The sequence below is a fragment of the Loxodonta africana genome, chromosome 12 (assembly GCF_030014295.1).
Source record: "Loxodonta africana isolate mLoxAfr1 chromosome 12, mLoxAfr1.hap2, whole genome shotgun sequence".
Taxonomy (NCBI): Eukaryota; Metazoa; Chordata; class Mammalia; order Proboscidea; family Elephantidae; genus Loxodonta; species Loxodonta africana.
The window spans coordinates 106,652,830-106,667,156 of record NC_087353.1 but is presented as its reverse complement, the minus strand read 5'-3'; the positions used below and the strand labels follow the sequence as shown (position 1 = coordinate 106,667,156).

At 42.6% G+C, this 14,327-nt stretch overlaps 1 protein-coding gene across 2 annotated transcripts in view; it reads left to right on the top strand.

Annotated features, from left to right (window-relative positions):
* The window catches only part of HIP1 (huntingtin interacting protein 1), a 274,804-nt gene that overhangs the window by 131,931 nt on the left and 128,546 nt on the right, over positions 1 to 14,327 (top strand). The gene's annotated exons all lie outside the window — the stretch shown is intronic.

Sequence of the window (14,327 nt, the reverse complement as noted above, 5' to 3'; positions counted from 1 at the left end):
TTCTTCAACTATTTTCTCTGTGTTTTCTGTCCCCCCTCCCTGTTCTGGGACTCCAATCACCCGCAAGTTATCCTTCTTGATAGAGTCCCACATGATTCTTAGGGTTTCTTCATTTTTTTAAATTCTTTTATCTGATTTTTTTTCAGCTATGTTGGTGTTGATTCCCTGGTCCTCCAGATGTCCCAGTTTGCATTCTAATTGCTCGAGTCTGCTCCTCTGACTTCCTATTGCATTGTCTAATTCTGTAATTTTATTGTTAATCTTTTGGATTTCTACATGCTGTCTCTCTATGGATTCTTGCAACTTATTAATTTTTCCACTATGTTCTTGAATAATCTTTTTGAGTTCTTCAACTGTTTTATCAGTGTGTTCCTTGGCTTTTACTGCAGTTTGCCTTATTTCGTTTGTGATGTCTTGAAGCATTCTGTAAATTAGTTTTTTATATTCTGTATCTGATAATTCCAGGATTGTATCTTCATGTGGGAAAGATTTTGATTCTTTTGTTTGGGGGGTTGGAGAAGCTGTCATGGTCTGCTTCTTTATTTGGTTTGATATGGACTGCTGTCTCCGAGCCATCACTGGGAAACTAGTTTTTCCAGAAAATCCGCTGACTGGTACGCTGGCTCCAGGCTCTGAAAACAATCGCTGCCTCTCCGTATTTGTTCGTTCTCCGTCTCTAAATCTGTGTTTGTTGTTCAGGGTTCGTAGATTGTTATGTATGTGATCGATTCACTTGTTTTTCCGAGTCTTTGTTGCAAGAGGGATCCGCGGTAGCGTCCACCTAGTCCGCCATCTTGGCCCCGCCTTCTTTAGCTCTTATAATAGTGGTCTCACACAATATTTGCCCTTTTGTGACTGACTTATTTTAGTCAGCATAATGCCCTCCAGGTTCATCCATGTTATGAGATATTTTGCAGATTCATCATTGTTCTTTATCATTGCATGGTATTCCATTGTGTGTGTGTACCATAATTTGTTTATCCATTCATCTGTTGATGGACATTTAGGCTGTTTTCATTTTTTTGCTATTGTGAATAGTGCTGCAGGGAACATGGGTGTGTATATGTCTATTCATGTGATGGATCTTACTTCTCTAGGATATACTCCTAGGAATGGGATTGCTGGATCATACGGCACTTCTATTTCTAGCTTTTTAAGGAAGCGCCATATCGTTTTCCAAAGTGGTTGTACCATTTTGCATTTCTACCAACAGTGCATAAGAGTTCCAATCTGAGGAGAGGCAAAGACATTGGGGTAGTCAGATAATTCCAGTGGTCTGTCTTACAACAAAGACCCTAAAAAACAAGTGAATAGATTATATATATGACAAGATTATATATATCAAAGGCAAAGTTAAGAAACCAGACTGAGTGATGGGGAGGGAGAGATGGTGCAGAAGCAGTAAGAAGTTGCCAAGTCAGTGGGAGCGCCTCACCCCTGATTCCCTGGTGCAGCCACAGAGGGGCTGGTGGTAGTGTTCAGAGTTGCAGCTGCTTCAGTGAAAGAAGGCAAGCAAAGTGGCGCACCCCTGATCTTCTGGCACGACAGTGGCAGAGCTGGTGGTGGTGTTCAGGATGTGGCTGCTTCAGCAAAAGAAGGCAAGAGAGGTGGCACAGTCCCAGTCCCCTGGCACAACCATAGCAGGGCCAAGCCAGCGCACAAAATCTACGTACACCTCTGGAATCTGAGATAAAACAGTGCTCTGAGCACAAGATAAGTGATTTTATCTAATTTACTGCATGGATCTAATATCTCCTCCTTTTGAAAGAACTCTCTCTCATCTATCTGATCCTTCCTCTCTCTGCCCCAGCTGGCTTCAGTGACAGTTGATTTCCCTGGGCCTGAAATAGGTCCTGCTGCGCTTCCTGAGCCATTCTCCCAGCCTTTGAGAAGGAACAAATTAACAAACATGGGAAAAATACTCTGCTGACTTCCCTAATCTGGAAACTCAGAGCAGAAGTGGCTCCTGTCCGGGCACAACCAGTCCAAAGACTTTGTCTTTCACCGCTGCGTGGTTCCAGGCGGCCCCATTACAGCAGATAGGATCGGGCATTATATTGCAAAGGTGAAATCTGTTTGAGATCTGACTGTAACTGTTTCAGCTGTGCGGTGGGGAGGCAGGTTTTTGATGTTTCATACCACTCTGCCTATTAAACAGGGCCCTCATCTACCCACAGCAGGAGCCTGAGGACTAGTGGCTCCACTCATGCCACCTAGCCACCCACAACAGGGGTCCAAGGATAAGTGGTACCTCCCAGTCCTTACCATTAAAAGCAGTGGGTGCTTATGGTACAGCTGCAGAGCCCGCCCACCAGAGCGCTCTAGAGAAAAGGAACACACCTTCCTCACAGACACTCAGGGAAACGTTGGCAGCCCCCTTCCTTCCTAAGGGTATGACCCCCTGCTGCAACCAGAAACCTGTGCATATGTCAATCACCACTGCTCCTCTAAGGTCGTAGGTGAGAGCCTACACCACACACTAGGGTGACCGACTACCTGGACACCTGAACTGAATCTATAAAAGAATAGTGAATAGACTCCTGGGCTCATAGACCTGGTAACAGCTCTAGCCAACTAGTGACAGGACATTAGTGCTTCAAAGGCTCCAGTAATCAAGTTAGCTCACTCTACTAACCTATTCGGGTATATCAAAACAAAACAAAGCAAGAAGCTAGGACACTAAAAAAAAAAAAAAAAACAGCAAACATAAATTAATACAATACCTTATAGATGGGTCAGAGACAACAGTCAATATCAAATCGCATAAAGAAGCAGACCATGATTGCTTCAACAAACTCCCAAAACAAAAAGGAATCTTCTGGATGAAAATGTATTCCTGGAATTACCAGATGTAGAATATAAAAGGTTAATATACAGAACTCTTCAAGAGATCAGGAAGGAGATCAGGCAAAATGCAGAACAAGCCAAGGAGCACACAGATGAACCAGTTGAGGAAATTAAGATTATTTGAGAATATAGTGAAAAATTTGATAGGCTGCCTGCAAGAATCCATAGAGAGACAGCAATCAGAAATTCAGAATAATAACAGTAAAATTTCAGAATTAGATGACTTAGTAGGAAGTCAGCAGAGCAGAATTGAGGCAATGGAAATCAGAATTAGCAATATTGAAGATAGACACTTGGCAACAATATATCTGAAGAAAAATCAGATAAAAGAATTTAAAAAATGAAGAAACCCTAAGAATCATCTGGAATTCTATCAAGAGAAATAAGCTACGAGTGATTGGAGTACCAGAACAGGGAGGGATAACAGAAAATACAGAGAGAATTGTTGAAGCTTTGTTGGCAGAAAACTTCCCTGACATCATGAAACATGAGAAGATATCTATCCAAGATGCTCATTGAACCCCATACAAGGCAGATCGCAAAAGAAAGTCACCAAGACATGTTATCATCAAACTTACCAAAACAAAAGAAAAATTTAAGAGCAGGCAGGGATAAACAAAAAGTCACCTACAAAGGAGAGTCAATAAGAATAAGCTCGGACTACTTGGTGGAAACCATGCAGGCAAGAAGGCAATGGAATGACATATATAAAGCATTGAAGGAGAAAAATCACCAGCCAGGAATCATATATGCAGCAAAACTGTCTCTCAAATATGAAGGCGAAATTAGGATATTTCCAGGTAAACAGAAGTTTAGGGAATTTGCAAAAACCAAACCAAAACTACAAGAAATACTAAAGAGAATTCTCTGGTTAGCAAATCAATAATATCAGAAGTCAACCCAACACTAGAATGCAGGACAGAGCAACCAGATATCAACGCAGATAGGAAAATCACAAAAATAAAACAAGATTAAAAAAAAAAAAAACGATCAAAACAGGGTGTCAGCGGTGTCATGTAAAAGATGACAACATTAAATCATTAAAGAGGGACTAAATAATCATAGATCTTTCATATGGAGAGGAAATCAAAGCGATATAGGGAGATACATGTTAGGTTTAAACTTAGAAGAATAGGGGTAAATAATAAGGTAACCACAAAGGAGACTAACAATCCTACACATCAAAATGAAATACGAAAAAAAAATAAAGACTCAGAAAAAACAAAATCAACAACAATGAAAAAGAGGAACACAGTTTACAAAGAAAAACTACTCAGCACAAAAAAATAAGTGGAAAAAAGAAACTGTCAACAGCACACAAAAAAAGACATCAAAATGACAGCACTGAACTCATGCCTATCTATAATCACACTGAATGTAAATGGACTAAATGCACCAATAAAGAGACAGAGAGCTGCAGAATGGATTAAAAAACACGATCTGCCTATATGCTACCTACAGGTGACACACCTTAGACTTAAAGACACAAACCAAAGGGTGGAAAAAAATATATCAAGCAAACAACAATCAAAAAAGAGCAGGAGTGGCAATACTAATTTCTGACAAAACGAACTTCAAAGTTAAATCTACCAGAAAGGATAAGGAAGGATACTTTATAATGATTAAAGGGACAATATACTAGGAGGATGTTACCATATTAAATATTTATGCACCCAACGGAGGGCTTCAAGATACATAAAACAAACCCTCACAGCATTGAAAAGCAAGATAGACAGCTCCACAATAACAGTAGGAGACTTTAACACACCACTTTCTGTGAAGGACAGAACATCCAGAAAGAAGCTCAGTAAAGACATGGAAGATCTGAATGCCACAATCAACCAACTTGACCGCATAGACATATACAGAACACTCCACCCAACAGCATCCGAGTATACTTTCTTTTCCAACCCACATAGAACATTCTCTAGAGTAGACCACATTAATTAGGCCCTAAAGCAAGCCTTAACAGAATCCAAAACATCAAAATATTACAAAGCATCTTCTCTGACCATAAACCCATAAAACTAGAAGTCAATAATAGAAAAAACAGGGAAAAGAAATCAAACACATGGAAACTGAACAACACTTTGCTCAAAAATGATTGTATTGTAGAAAAATTAAGGATGAAATGAATTAATAGAACCCAATGAAAATGAAAATACTTCCTATCAGAACCTTTGGGACACAGCTAAAGCAGTGCTCAGAGATCAGTTTATAGCAATAAATGCACACATCCAAAAAGAAGAAAGGGCCCAAATCAAAGAATTATCCCTACAACTTGAACAAATAGAAAGCAACAAAAGAAATCCTCAGGCACCAGAAGAAAGCAAATAATAAAATAGAGCAGAATTAAATGAAATAGAGAACAAAAAAACAATTGAAAGAATTAGCAAGACCAAAAGCTGGTTCTTTGAAAAGATTAACAGAATAGATAAACCATTGGTCAGAGTGACAAAAGAAAAACAGGAGATGAAGCAAATAACTCGAATAAAAAATGAGATGGGCAATATCACAACAGACCCAACTGAAATTAAAAGAATCATACCAGAATATTATGAAAAATTGTCTCTAACAATTTGAAAACCTAGAGGAAATGAACAAATATCTAGAAACACACTACCTACCTAAACCAACACAGAGACAGAACAACTAAATAAACCCATAACAAAAGAGATTGAAAAGGTAATTTAAAAACTCCCAACAAAAAAGAGCCCTGGCCCTGACGGCTTCACTGGAGAATTCTACCAAACTTTCAGAGAAGAGTTTTTTTTTTTTTTTTAAAATCTAGAAACTAGTCACCAAATGAATCTAGAGATAGGTATATCGAACTGAACCCTGGGCCGGCCTCCTACTCTGCTGGGTGCTCTACATGCATTGCTTTGCTTAATTCTCACATCAGCCCTGCAGCTATAATGTTTATTATCCCCACTTTGCAGGTAAGGAACTGAAATTCAGAGAGGTTAAGGAACTTGCCCATATCTGGAAACTAGTAGAGCCATAATTCACCTTGAGGTCTGTCTGAATTCAAGAGCTTATACTTTTTTTTTAATACCTATTATTGTTATGCAAGTAATAATATATCATCATATATATTTTCCTTATAGAAAATTAAAACACTATAGGCAAAGCTAAACAACCTTTCAACTACCCCTCCATATTCCATTGCCTTCCCCAGGTTTCAGTTTTACACTCTTTCATCCACACATCTCACCTGCAAAACAGATGTAAGGGTAATAATAGGCTTCTGTCACCTTGCCTGTTTTTTTAAGGGTCGAATGAGATAATGGACAAAAAAGCATTTCGTAAACTTTATACCCCTCTGCATATGCTTCTTGTTGTTGTTGTTGTGTGAGATCTAGTCACAGAAATCCTATGGGACAGAGTAGAACTGCCCCTAGGATTTCCAAGGACCAGCCGGTGGATTCAAACTGCCAACCTTTTGGTTAGCAGCCTGAGCTCTTAACCACTATGCTACCAGGGCTATGCTTGTTAGTAGTAGCGTAATAACATAGGCCCTTTTGTAGGAAATGTTTTTTACCTTAAACTTCATTACTGGGAGTTCATGGAATTTCACGTCTCTAAAGTGCCCTATGGAGCCCTGATGGTACAGTAGTTAAGAGTTTGGCTGCTAATCAAAAGGTTGGCAGTTCGAATCCACCAGCTGTCCTTTGGAAACCCTGTGAGGCAGTTCCGCTCTGTCCTTTAGGGTCTCTGTAAGTTGGAATCAACTTCACGACAATGGGCTCGGTGTGTTTTGTTGAAAGGCTGTATGAGGCCCTGCCTTCAGCCTGTCCTTGAGGCTCATCTGCACCTATTGGTAGAGCTAAACTTCAGATTGAATCCCAACATGAGGAAAACTAAGCTTCAGATTACACCCCAACGTGAGGAAAGCTAAACTTCAGATTACACCCCAACATGAGGAAAGCTAAACCTCAGATTACACCCCAACATGAGGAAAACTAAGCTTCAGATTATACCCCAACATGAGGAAAGCTAAGCTTCAGATCACACCCCAATATGAGGAAAACTAAGCTTCAGATTATACCCCAACATGAGGAAAGCTAAACTTCAGATTACACCCCAACATGAGGAAAGCTAAACCTCAGATTACACCCCAACATGATGAAAACTAAGCTTCAGATTACACCCCAACATGAGGAAAACTAAGCTTCAGATTATACCCCAACATGAGGAAAGCTAAGCTTCAGATTACACCCCAACATGAGGAAAACTGAGCTTCAGATTACGCCCCAACGTGAGGAAAACTAAGCTTCAGATTACACCCCAACAGGAGGAAAGCTAAGCTTCAGATTACACCCCAACCTGAGGAAAGCTAAAATTCAGATTATACCCCAACATGAGGAGAGCTAAGCTTCAGATTACACCCCAACATGAGGAAAACTAAGCTTCAGATTACACCCCAACATGAGGAGAGCTAAGCTTCAGATTACACCCCAACAAGAGGAAAACTAAGCTTCAGATTACACCCCAACATGAGGAAAGCTAAGATTCAGATTACACCCCAACATGAAGATAGCTAAGGTTCAGGTTATACCCCAACGTGAGGTAAGCTAAGCTTCAGATTACACCCCAACATGAGAAAAACAAAAACCCTCACAACTGGACCAATAAGTGACATCATGATAAACTGAGAAAATATTGTAGTTGTCAAGGATTTCCCTTTATTGGGTCCACAACCAGCGCCCATGCAAGCAGCAGTCAAGAAGTCAAATGACGTATGGCACTGGGCATATCTGCTGCAAAAGACCTCTTTAATGTGTTGAAAACCAAAGATGTCAGTTTGAGAACTAAGGTGCATGTGACCAAAGCCATAATATTTTCAGTCGCCTCATATGCATGGGAAAGCTGGACAGTGAACAAGGAAGCCTGAAGAAGAATCAACGCATCGGAATTATAGTGTTAGCAAGGAATATTAAATATACTGTGGAGTGTCAGAAGAACAAACGAGTCTGTCTTGGAAGACGTACAGCCAGAGTGCTCCTTAGAAGTGAGGGCAGCCAGACTTCATCTCACATACTCTGTATGTTATCAGGAGGGATCAGTCCCTAGGGAAGGACATCATGCTTGGTAAGGTAAGAGGGTCATCGAAAAAGAGGAAGACCCTCGACGAGATGGACTGACACAGTGGCTGCAACAACGGACTCTAACAGCAACGATTGTGAGGATGGCACAGGACCAAGCAGAGCTTCAGTCTGTTATGCGTAAGGTCCTTAAGAGTCAAAACACACTTGAGGACACCTAATAACAAGGTGTAGAACCACTCTTCACCGGTAGGTGTCAGCCTCGACCAGGCCGCCTGCGTTGAACCTTCTGTAGGGATTTGTAACTGGAAGCTTCCTGGATCCATTCCCTACTTTTCAGTTGAGGTTAAACGTGAAGCAGTGATGTGCATGTGGAAAGGAGGCTGAAGAGAGCCCTGGGTGGGACAGATAAGGGCAGGGCACTAAGGATGCAGTGGCCTGTGAGACAAAGCCCCTGCCTGGGGGAGCTCCCAGGCCAGTGGAGAGAGAGCCCAGGGCACAGACTATCCCATCCCAGGGTGATGCAGGGGGTTCACAAGAGCCGCTCATTGTGGGAAGGGACTCCTGAGTAGCTGGCTATGTCTGGATGGGTCAGAGAGGGTTTCACAGAGGAGGTGACATCTGAGATGGGTCCTGAAGGGTAAGAAAGAATCTTCCAAGCTGGATAGTGGGAAGGGCATTGGTGGATCAGGACCTCGTTGTTGGGGTGGGAGGGGCAGGAGGACTGGAGAAAGTAAACTAGAACAGAGCGAGATGAGGCCAGATTAGTAAGGACCTTGAGTGCCAAGTGAACTATGGAAGGGTTTTTTTTCTTTTGGGGTGGGTAAGGCAGGGGCAGGGGTCTCACTTGGAAGTGTGGTAGATGAATTGGACGGGAAGAGACTGGAAGCAGGGAGGCCAGTTAAGAGGCTGTTGTTGAAAGTCTTAGCACAGAAACAGTTGGTATGGAGAAGGAAGACATGGATTGTAAGCTATTTACAAGGAAGAATTTATGAACATGAGACTTAATTAGATGGGGTGGAGTGGAGGGAATGTCAATGGAGGAATTAAGGCCGACTTTGAAGTGGAGCCCTAGTGGCACAGTGGTTAAGCGCTTGGCTGCTAACCAAAAGGTCAGTGGTTGAAACCTACCAGCCTCTCCATGAAGATTAGAGATTTGGGAACCCTATGGAGCAGTTCTACGCTGTCCTGTAGGGTCACTGTGAATCTGAATCAACTCTACGGCAGCGGGTTTGGTTTGGTTTTGAAGTTTCTACCTCGAGCAACTAAATGGAGGTAGAAACCATTAACTGAGACAGAAGACATAAGAGAAAGAGAAGATCGTGAAAACGGGGAAGAAAGGTTTATCTTTGGACTTGTTCACTGTGACGGGCCTATGAGGCTGGGACCTCCACAGGGGAAGATAACCAGCCAGGGGTTGGATGTAGCATCCAGGAGCAGAAGGAGAAACAGCAGAGTCACAGCCTGAGGGCCACAGCATTCGTGGTCCGGGACTCATTGTTCATCTTGCTGGCCAGTTTATTTGAAAGCAGCTTCCCTGCCTGGGCTAGTAGCACAAAGCCTCATGGTGGTTGTGCTTGTATCAGGTGGCTGTCACCACAGCAGCGTGGCTAGAAATGTCTTAACAACCTGAGAGGCCTGGGTGCATCAGGGCACAACCACTCACCTTGTCACCTCTTCTCAAATCCAAACCTGTCTGCCCAAGGAGAGTGGTAGGACAGGCAGGCACCCAAGAATGCTTATGTGCTGGATGGTTCTAGCAGGGTGATAGGTTAGCCAAGGCAGAGAAACGCAGGCTTTTTTTTTTTCTTTATAATTTTTATTGTGCATTAAGTGAAAGTTTACAAATCAAGTTAGTCTCTCACACAAAAACTCATATACGCCTTGCTACACACTCCCAATTACTCTCCCCCTAATGAGACAGCCCGCTGTCTCCCTCCACTCTCTCTTTTCGTGTCCATTTCGCCGGCTTCTAACCCCCCCACCCTCTCATCTCCCCTCCAGGCAGGAGATGCCAACGTAGTCTCAAGTGTCCACCCGATCCAAGAAGCTCACTCCTCACCAGCATCCCTCTCCATTCCATTGTCCAGTCCAATCCATGTCTGAAGAGTTGGCTTCAGGAATGGTTCCTGTCCTGGGGCAACAGAAGGTCTGGGGTCCATGACCATTGGGGTCCTTCTAGTATCAGACCATTAAGTCTGGTCTTATGAGAATTTGGGGTCTGCATCCTACTGCTCTCCTGCTCCCTCAGGGGTTCTCTGTTGTGTTCCCTGTCAGGGCAGTCATCAGTTGTAGCCGGGCACCATCTAGTTCTTCTGGTCTCAGGGCGATGTAGTCTCTGGTTCATGTGGCCCTTTCTGTCTCTTAGGCTCGTAATCACCTTGTGTCCTTGGTGTTCTTCATTCTCCTTTGATCCAGGTGGGTTGAGACCAATTGATGCATCTTAGATGGCTGTTTGCTAGCGTTTAAGACCCCAGATGCCACTCTTCAAAGTGGGATGCAGAATGTTTTCTTAATAGATTTTATTATGCCAATTGACTTAGATGTCCCCTGAAACCATGGTCCCCAGACCCCTGCCCCTGCTATGCTGGCCTTCGAAGCATTCAGTTTATTCAGGAAACTTCTTTGCTTTTGGTTTAGTCCAGTTGTGCTGACCTCCCCTGTATTGTGTGCTGTCTTTCCCTTCACCTAAAGTAGTTCTTATCTACTATCTAATTAGTGAATGCCCCTCTTCCCCCTTCCCTTCCTCCCCCGTCTTGTAACCACAAAAGAATGTTTTCATCTCAGTTTAAACTATTTCTCAAGTTCTTATAACAGTGGTTTTATACAATATTTGTCCTTTTGCAACTGACTCATTTCACTCAGCATAATGCCTTCCAGGTTCCTCCATGTTATGAAATGTTTCACAGATTCCTCACTGTTCTTTATCGATGCGTAGTGTTCCATAGTGTGAATATACCATAATTTATTTATCCATTCATCTGTTGATGGACACCTTGGTTGCTTCCATCTTTTCGCTATTGTAAACAGTGCTGCAATAAACATGGGTGTGCATATACTGTTCGTGTAAAGGCTCTTATTTCTCTAGGATATATTCCAAGGAGTGGGATTGCTGGATCTTATGGTAGTTGTATTTCTAGCTTTTTAAGGAAGTGCCAAATTGATTTCCAAAGTGGTTGTACCATTTGACATTCCTACCAGCAGTGTAGAAGTGTTCCAGTCTCTCTACAGCCTCTCCAACATTTATTTTGTGTTTTTTAGGTTAATGCCAGCCTTGTTGGAGTGAGATGAAATCTCATTTTAATTTTGATCTGCATTTCAGTAATGGCTAATGATTGTGAACATTTCCTCATATATCTGTTAGCTACCTGAATGTCTTCTTTAGTGAAGTGTCTATTTGTATCTTTTGCCCATTTTTTAATTGGGTTTTTTGTCTTTTTGCAGTTGAGTTTTTGCAGTATCATATAGATTTTAGAGATCAGGTGCTGATCAGAAATGTCATAGCTAAAAGCTTCTTCCCACCCAGTCTGTAGGTAATCTTTTTACTCTTTTGGTGAAGTCTTTGGATGAGCATAGGTATTTGATTTTTAGGAGCTCCCAGTTATCTAGTTTCTCTTCTACATTCTTTATAATGTCTTGTATACTGTTTATGCCATGTATTAGGGCTCCTAACGTTGTCCCTATCTTTTCTTCCATGATCTTTATCGTTTTAGATTTTATATTTAGGTCTTTGATCCATTTTGAGTTGGTTTTTATGCATGGACTGAGGTATGGATCTTGTTTGATTTTTTTGCAGATGGATATCCAGTTATGTCAGCACCATTTGTTAAAAAAAAACAACAGCTGTCTTTTCCCCATTTAACTGTTTTGGGGCCTTTGTCAAATATCCACTGCGCATATGTGGATGGATTCTCAATTGTGTTCCATTGGTCCATGTATCTGTTGTTGTACCAAGACCAGGCTGTTTTGACTACTGTGGCGGTATCATAGGTTCTAAAATCAGGTAAAGTAAGGCCTCCCACTTTGTACTTCTTTTTCAGTAATGCCTTATTTATCCGGGGCCTCTTTCCCTTCCATATGAAGTTGGTGATCTGTTTCTCCATCTCATTAAAGAATGTCCTTGGGATTTGGATTGGAATTGCATTAAATATATAGTTCGCTTTTGGTAGAACAGACATTTTTATAATGTTAAGTCTTCCTATCCACGAGCAAGGTATGTTCTTCCACTTATGTAAGCCTCTGTTGGTTTCTTGCAGAAGTGTACTGTAGTTTTCTTTGTATAAGTGTTTTACATCTCTGGTAAGATGTATTCCTAAGTATTTTATCTTCTTGGGGGCTACTGTAAATGGCATTGATTTGGTGATTTCCTCTTCGATGTTCTTTTTGTTGGTGTAGAGGAATCCAACTGATTTTTGTATGTTTATCTTGTATCCCGATACTCTGCTGAACTCTTCTATTAGTTTCAGGAGTTTTCTGGAGGATTCCTTAGGGAAACCCAGGCTTTTTTAAAAAGCTGTTTTACTCCTTCCCTGTGCTTGTATGTATGTGTGTGTGTGCACCCATGCATATACAGGCTTGCCTGTCGGTACTTTCTTATCTGCCAGGAACTGCTGACAGGAATCCCTCAATGGAGCAAGAGATAGGCCAGCTTCTGTCCTGGCTGGCCTCTCCTTCTGCTGTCACATGGGTAGCACCTGTCCTGGCTGACCTCTCCTGTCACACTGGCAGCTCCTGGGCGAGGAAGTCCTACAGAGAGGGTAGCCCCAAGGCAGGCACCTGTCTGGAGCCATGACACTAGCACACACTGATCTTCGGACAGTGTATTGGTTTCCTGTAGCTGCTGTAACATAACCACAAACTTGATGCTTAAACAACAGAAATTTTTTCCCTCCCAGTTCTGGACGCCAGAAGTAGGAAATCAGTATTACTGGGCTAAAATCAGAGTGTCAGCAGGGCCATGCTCCATCCAGAGGCTTTAGGGAAGAATCTGTTCCTTGCCCCCTCCAGCTTCCGGTGGCTGCTGGCGTTCCTTGGTTTGTGGCCACATCACTCCAGGCTCTGCCTCTGTAGTACATTACTTTGCCTCTTCTGTGTATGTCAGTTTGCCGTCATGACGATACGTGTGATTTCATTCAGGGCATACTCAGTCGATAGATAGTGCTGATCCAGTATCACCTTTCCATCTCAATAAGATCCTTAATCATATATGCAATCTTGGCTACGTAAGGTAATATTTACAGGTTCTAGAGATTACAACCTTTATCTTTAGGGGCCATCACTCAGGCCCCTATAGGCAGGGTTTAGGAAAGTACTTTCATTTGACCCTCACCACCAGCCTGGGAAGAGGGTGACACTACACCCATTTTAGAGATGAGAAAATGGGCATTGTCAGCTAAGGTACCAAAATCTGTGGGGAGACCTTCATCTGTTGACTGGGGACCTCTGGCCTAATGGTTGCTAACATCGTTGTTTTACTTTAGAATGCCTTTATTATAAAGGGAAAACAGACTTTTCTCAGTAGCCAATGGTAGCACATCACATAGCTTTGCATTTTTGACTTTCCTCAGTCTTTCCATTCAACACACGTACCGTTTTTTAAACATAAAATTTATCCATTTTTTTTGTTTGCTTTTAGGAAAAATATGGTGGTACATTTAATTGAGCTGCATTTTTACATTGGATGATTACTGCTGGTCCAACTGGCCCTGGTTTCCCTTGGCTATGTTGTAGAACCAGGAAGCAGTGGCATAGTTTTCTCCCACCCTGCACTGCGTTTGGGTTCACTTTCACGGGCCTGAGTCAGTAGGGGGACGATTGGGAACCCAGCACACCAGAAAGGACCAGGGCTTCTGGCTGGGGCATGGGCCATGAAGAGCTGGACTTTCCAGGGGGCAGTCCTGGAATAGGATGGGACACTGGCCCCTGCAGCCCAGACTTGTGGTTCAGTGACGAAACCTGGGCCCAGAGATCCCTTACTTGAAGCCAAAAGACTTTTGACTGGGCTTGAGACAGAGCCTAGGAATGACAGTAACCACCTCCATGCCCCTTATGTTCTTATGCTTTGGCTTCGGGCTGACCTCATGGGCTGTACTGTCTGCCTGCCCCCATCCACGTGACCTGGGAGAAAGTACTGCCCTCTCCGGGTCTCAGTTTCCTCTTCTGTGTAGCGGAGGTTGGTCCAAGTGGACTCTAAGGCCCCTGCTGACTGCTGCTCCCAAACCTTACTTCCCATCTATTTGAGGCAGCCTATAAGGGTTGCTGGAAACCTGGTGGTGTAGTGGTTAAGACCTAGACCCCTAACCAAAAAGCTTGGCAGTTTGAATCCACCAACCGCTCCTTGGAAACACTATGGGGCAGTTCTACTCTTTAGGGTCACTATAAGTTGGAATCAACTTGAGGGCAATGGGCTTGGGTTTTTTTTTTTTGTTTTTTGAT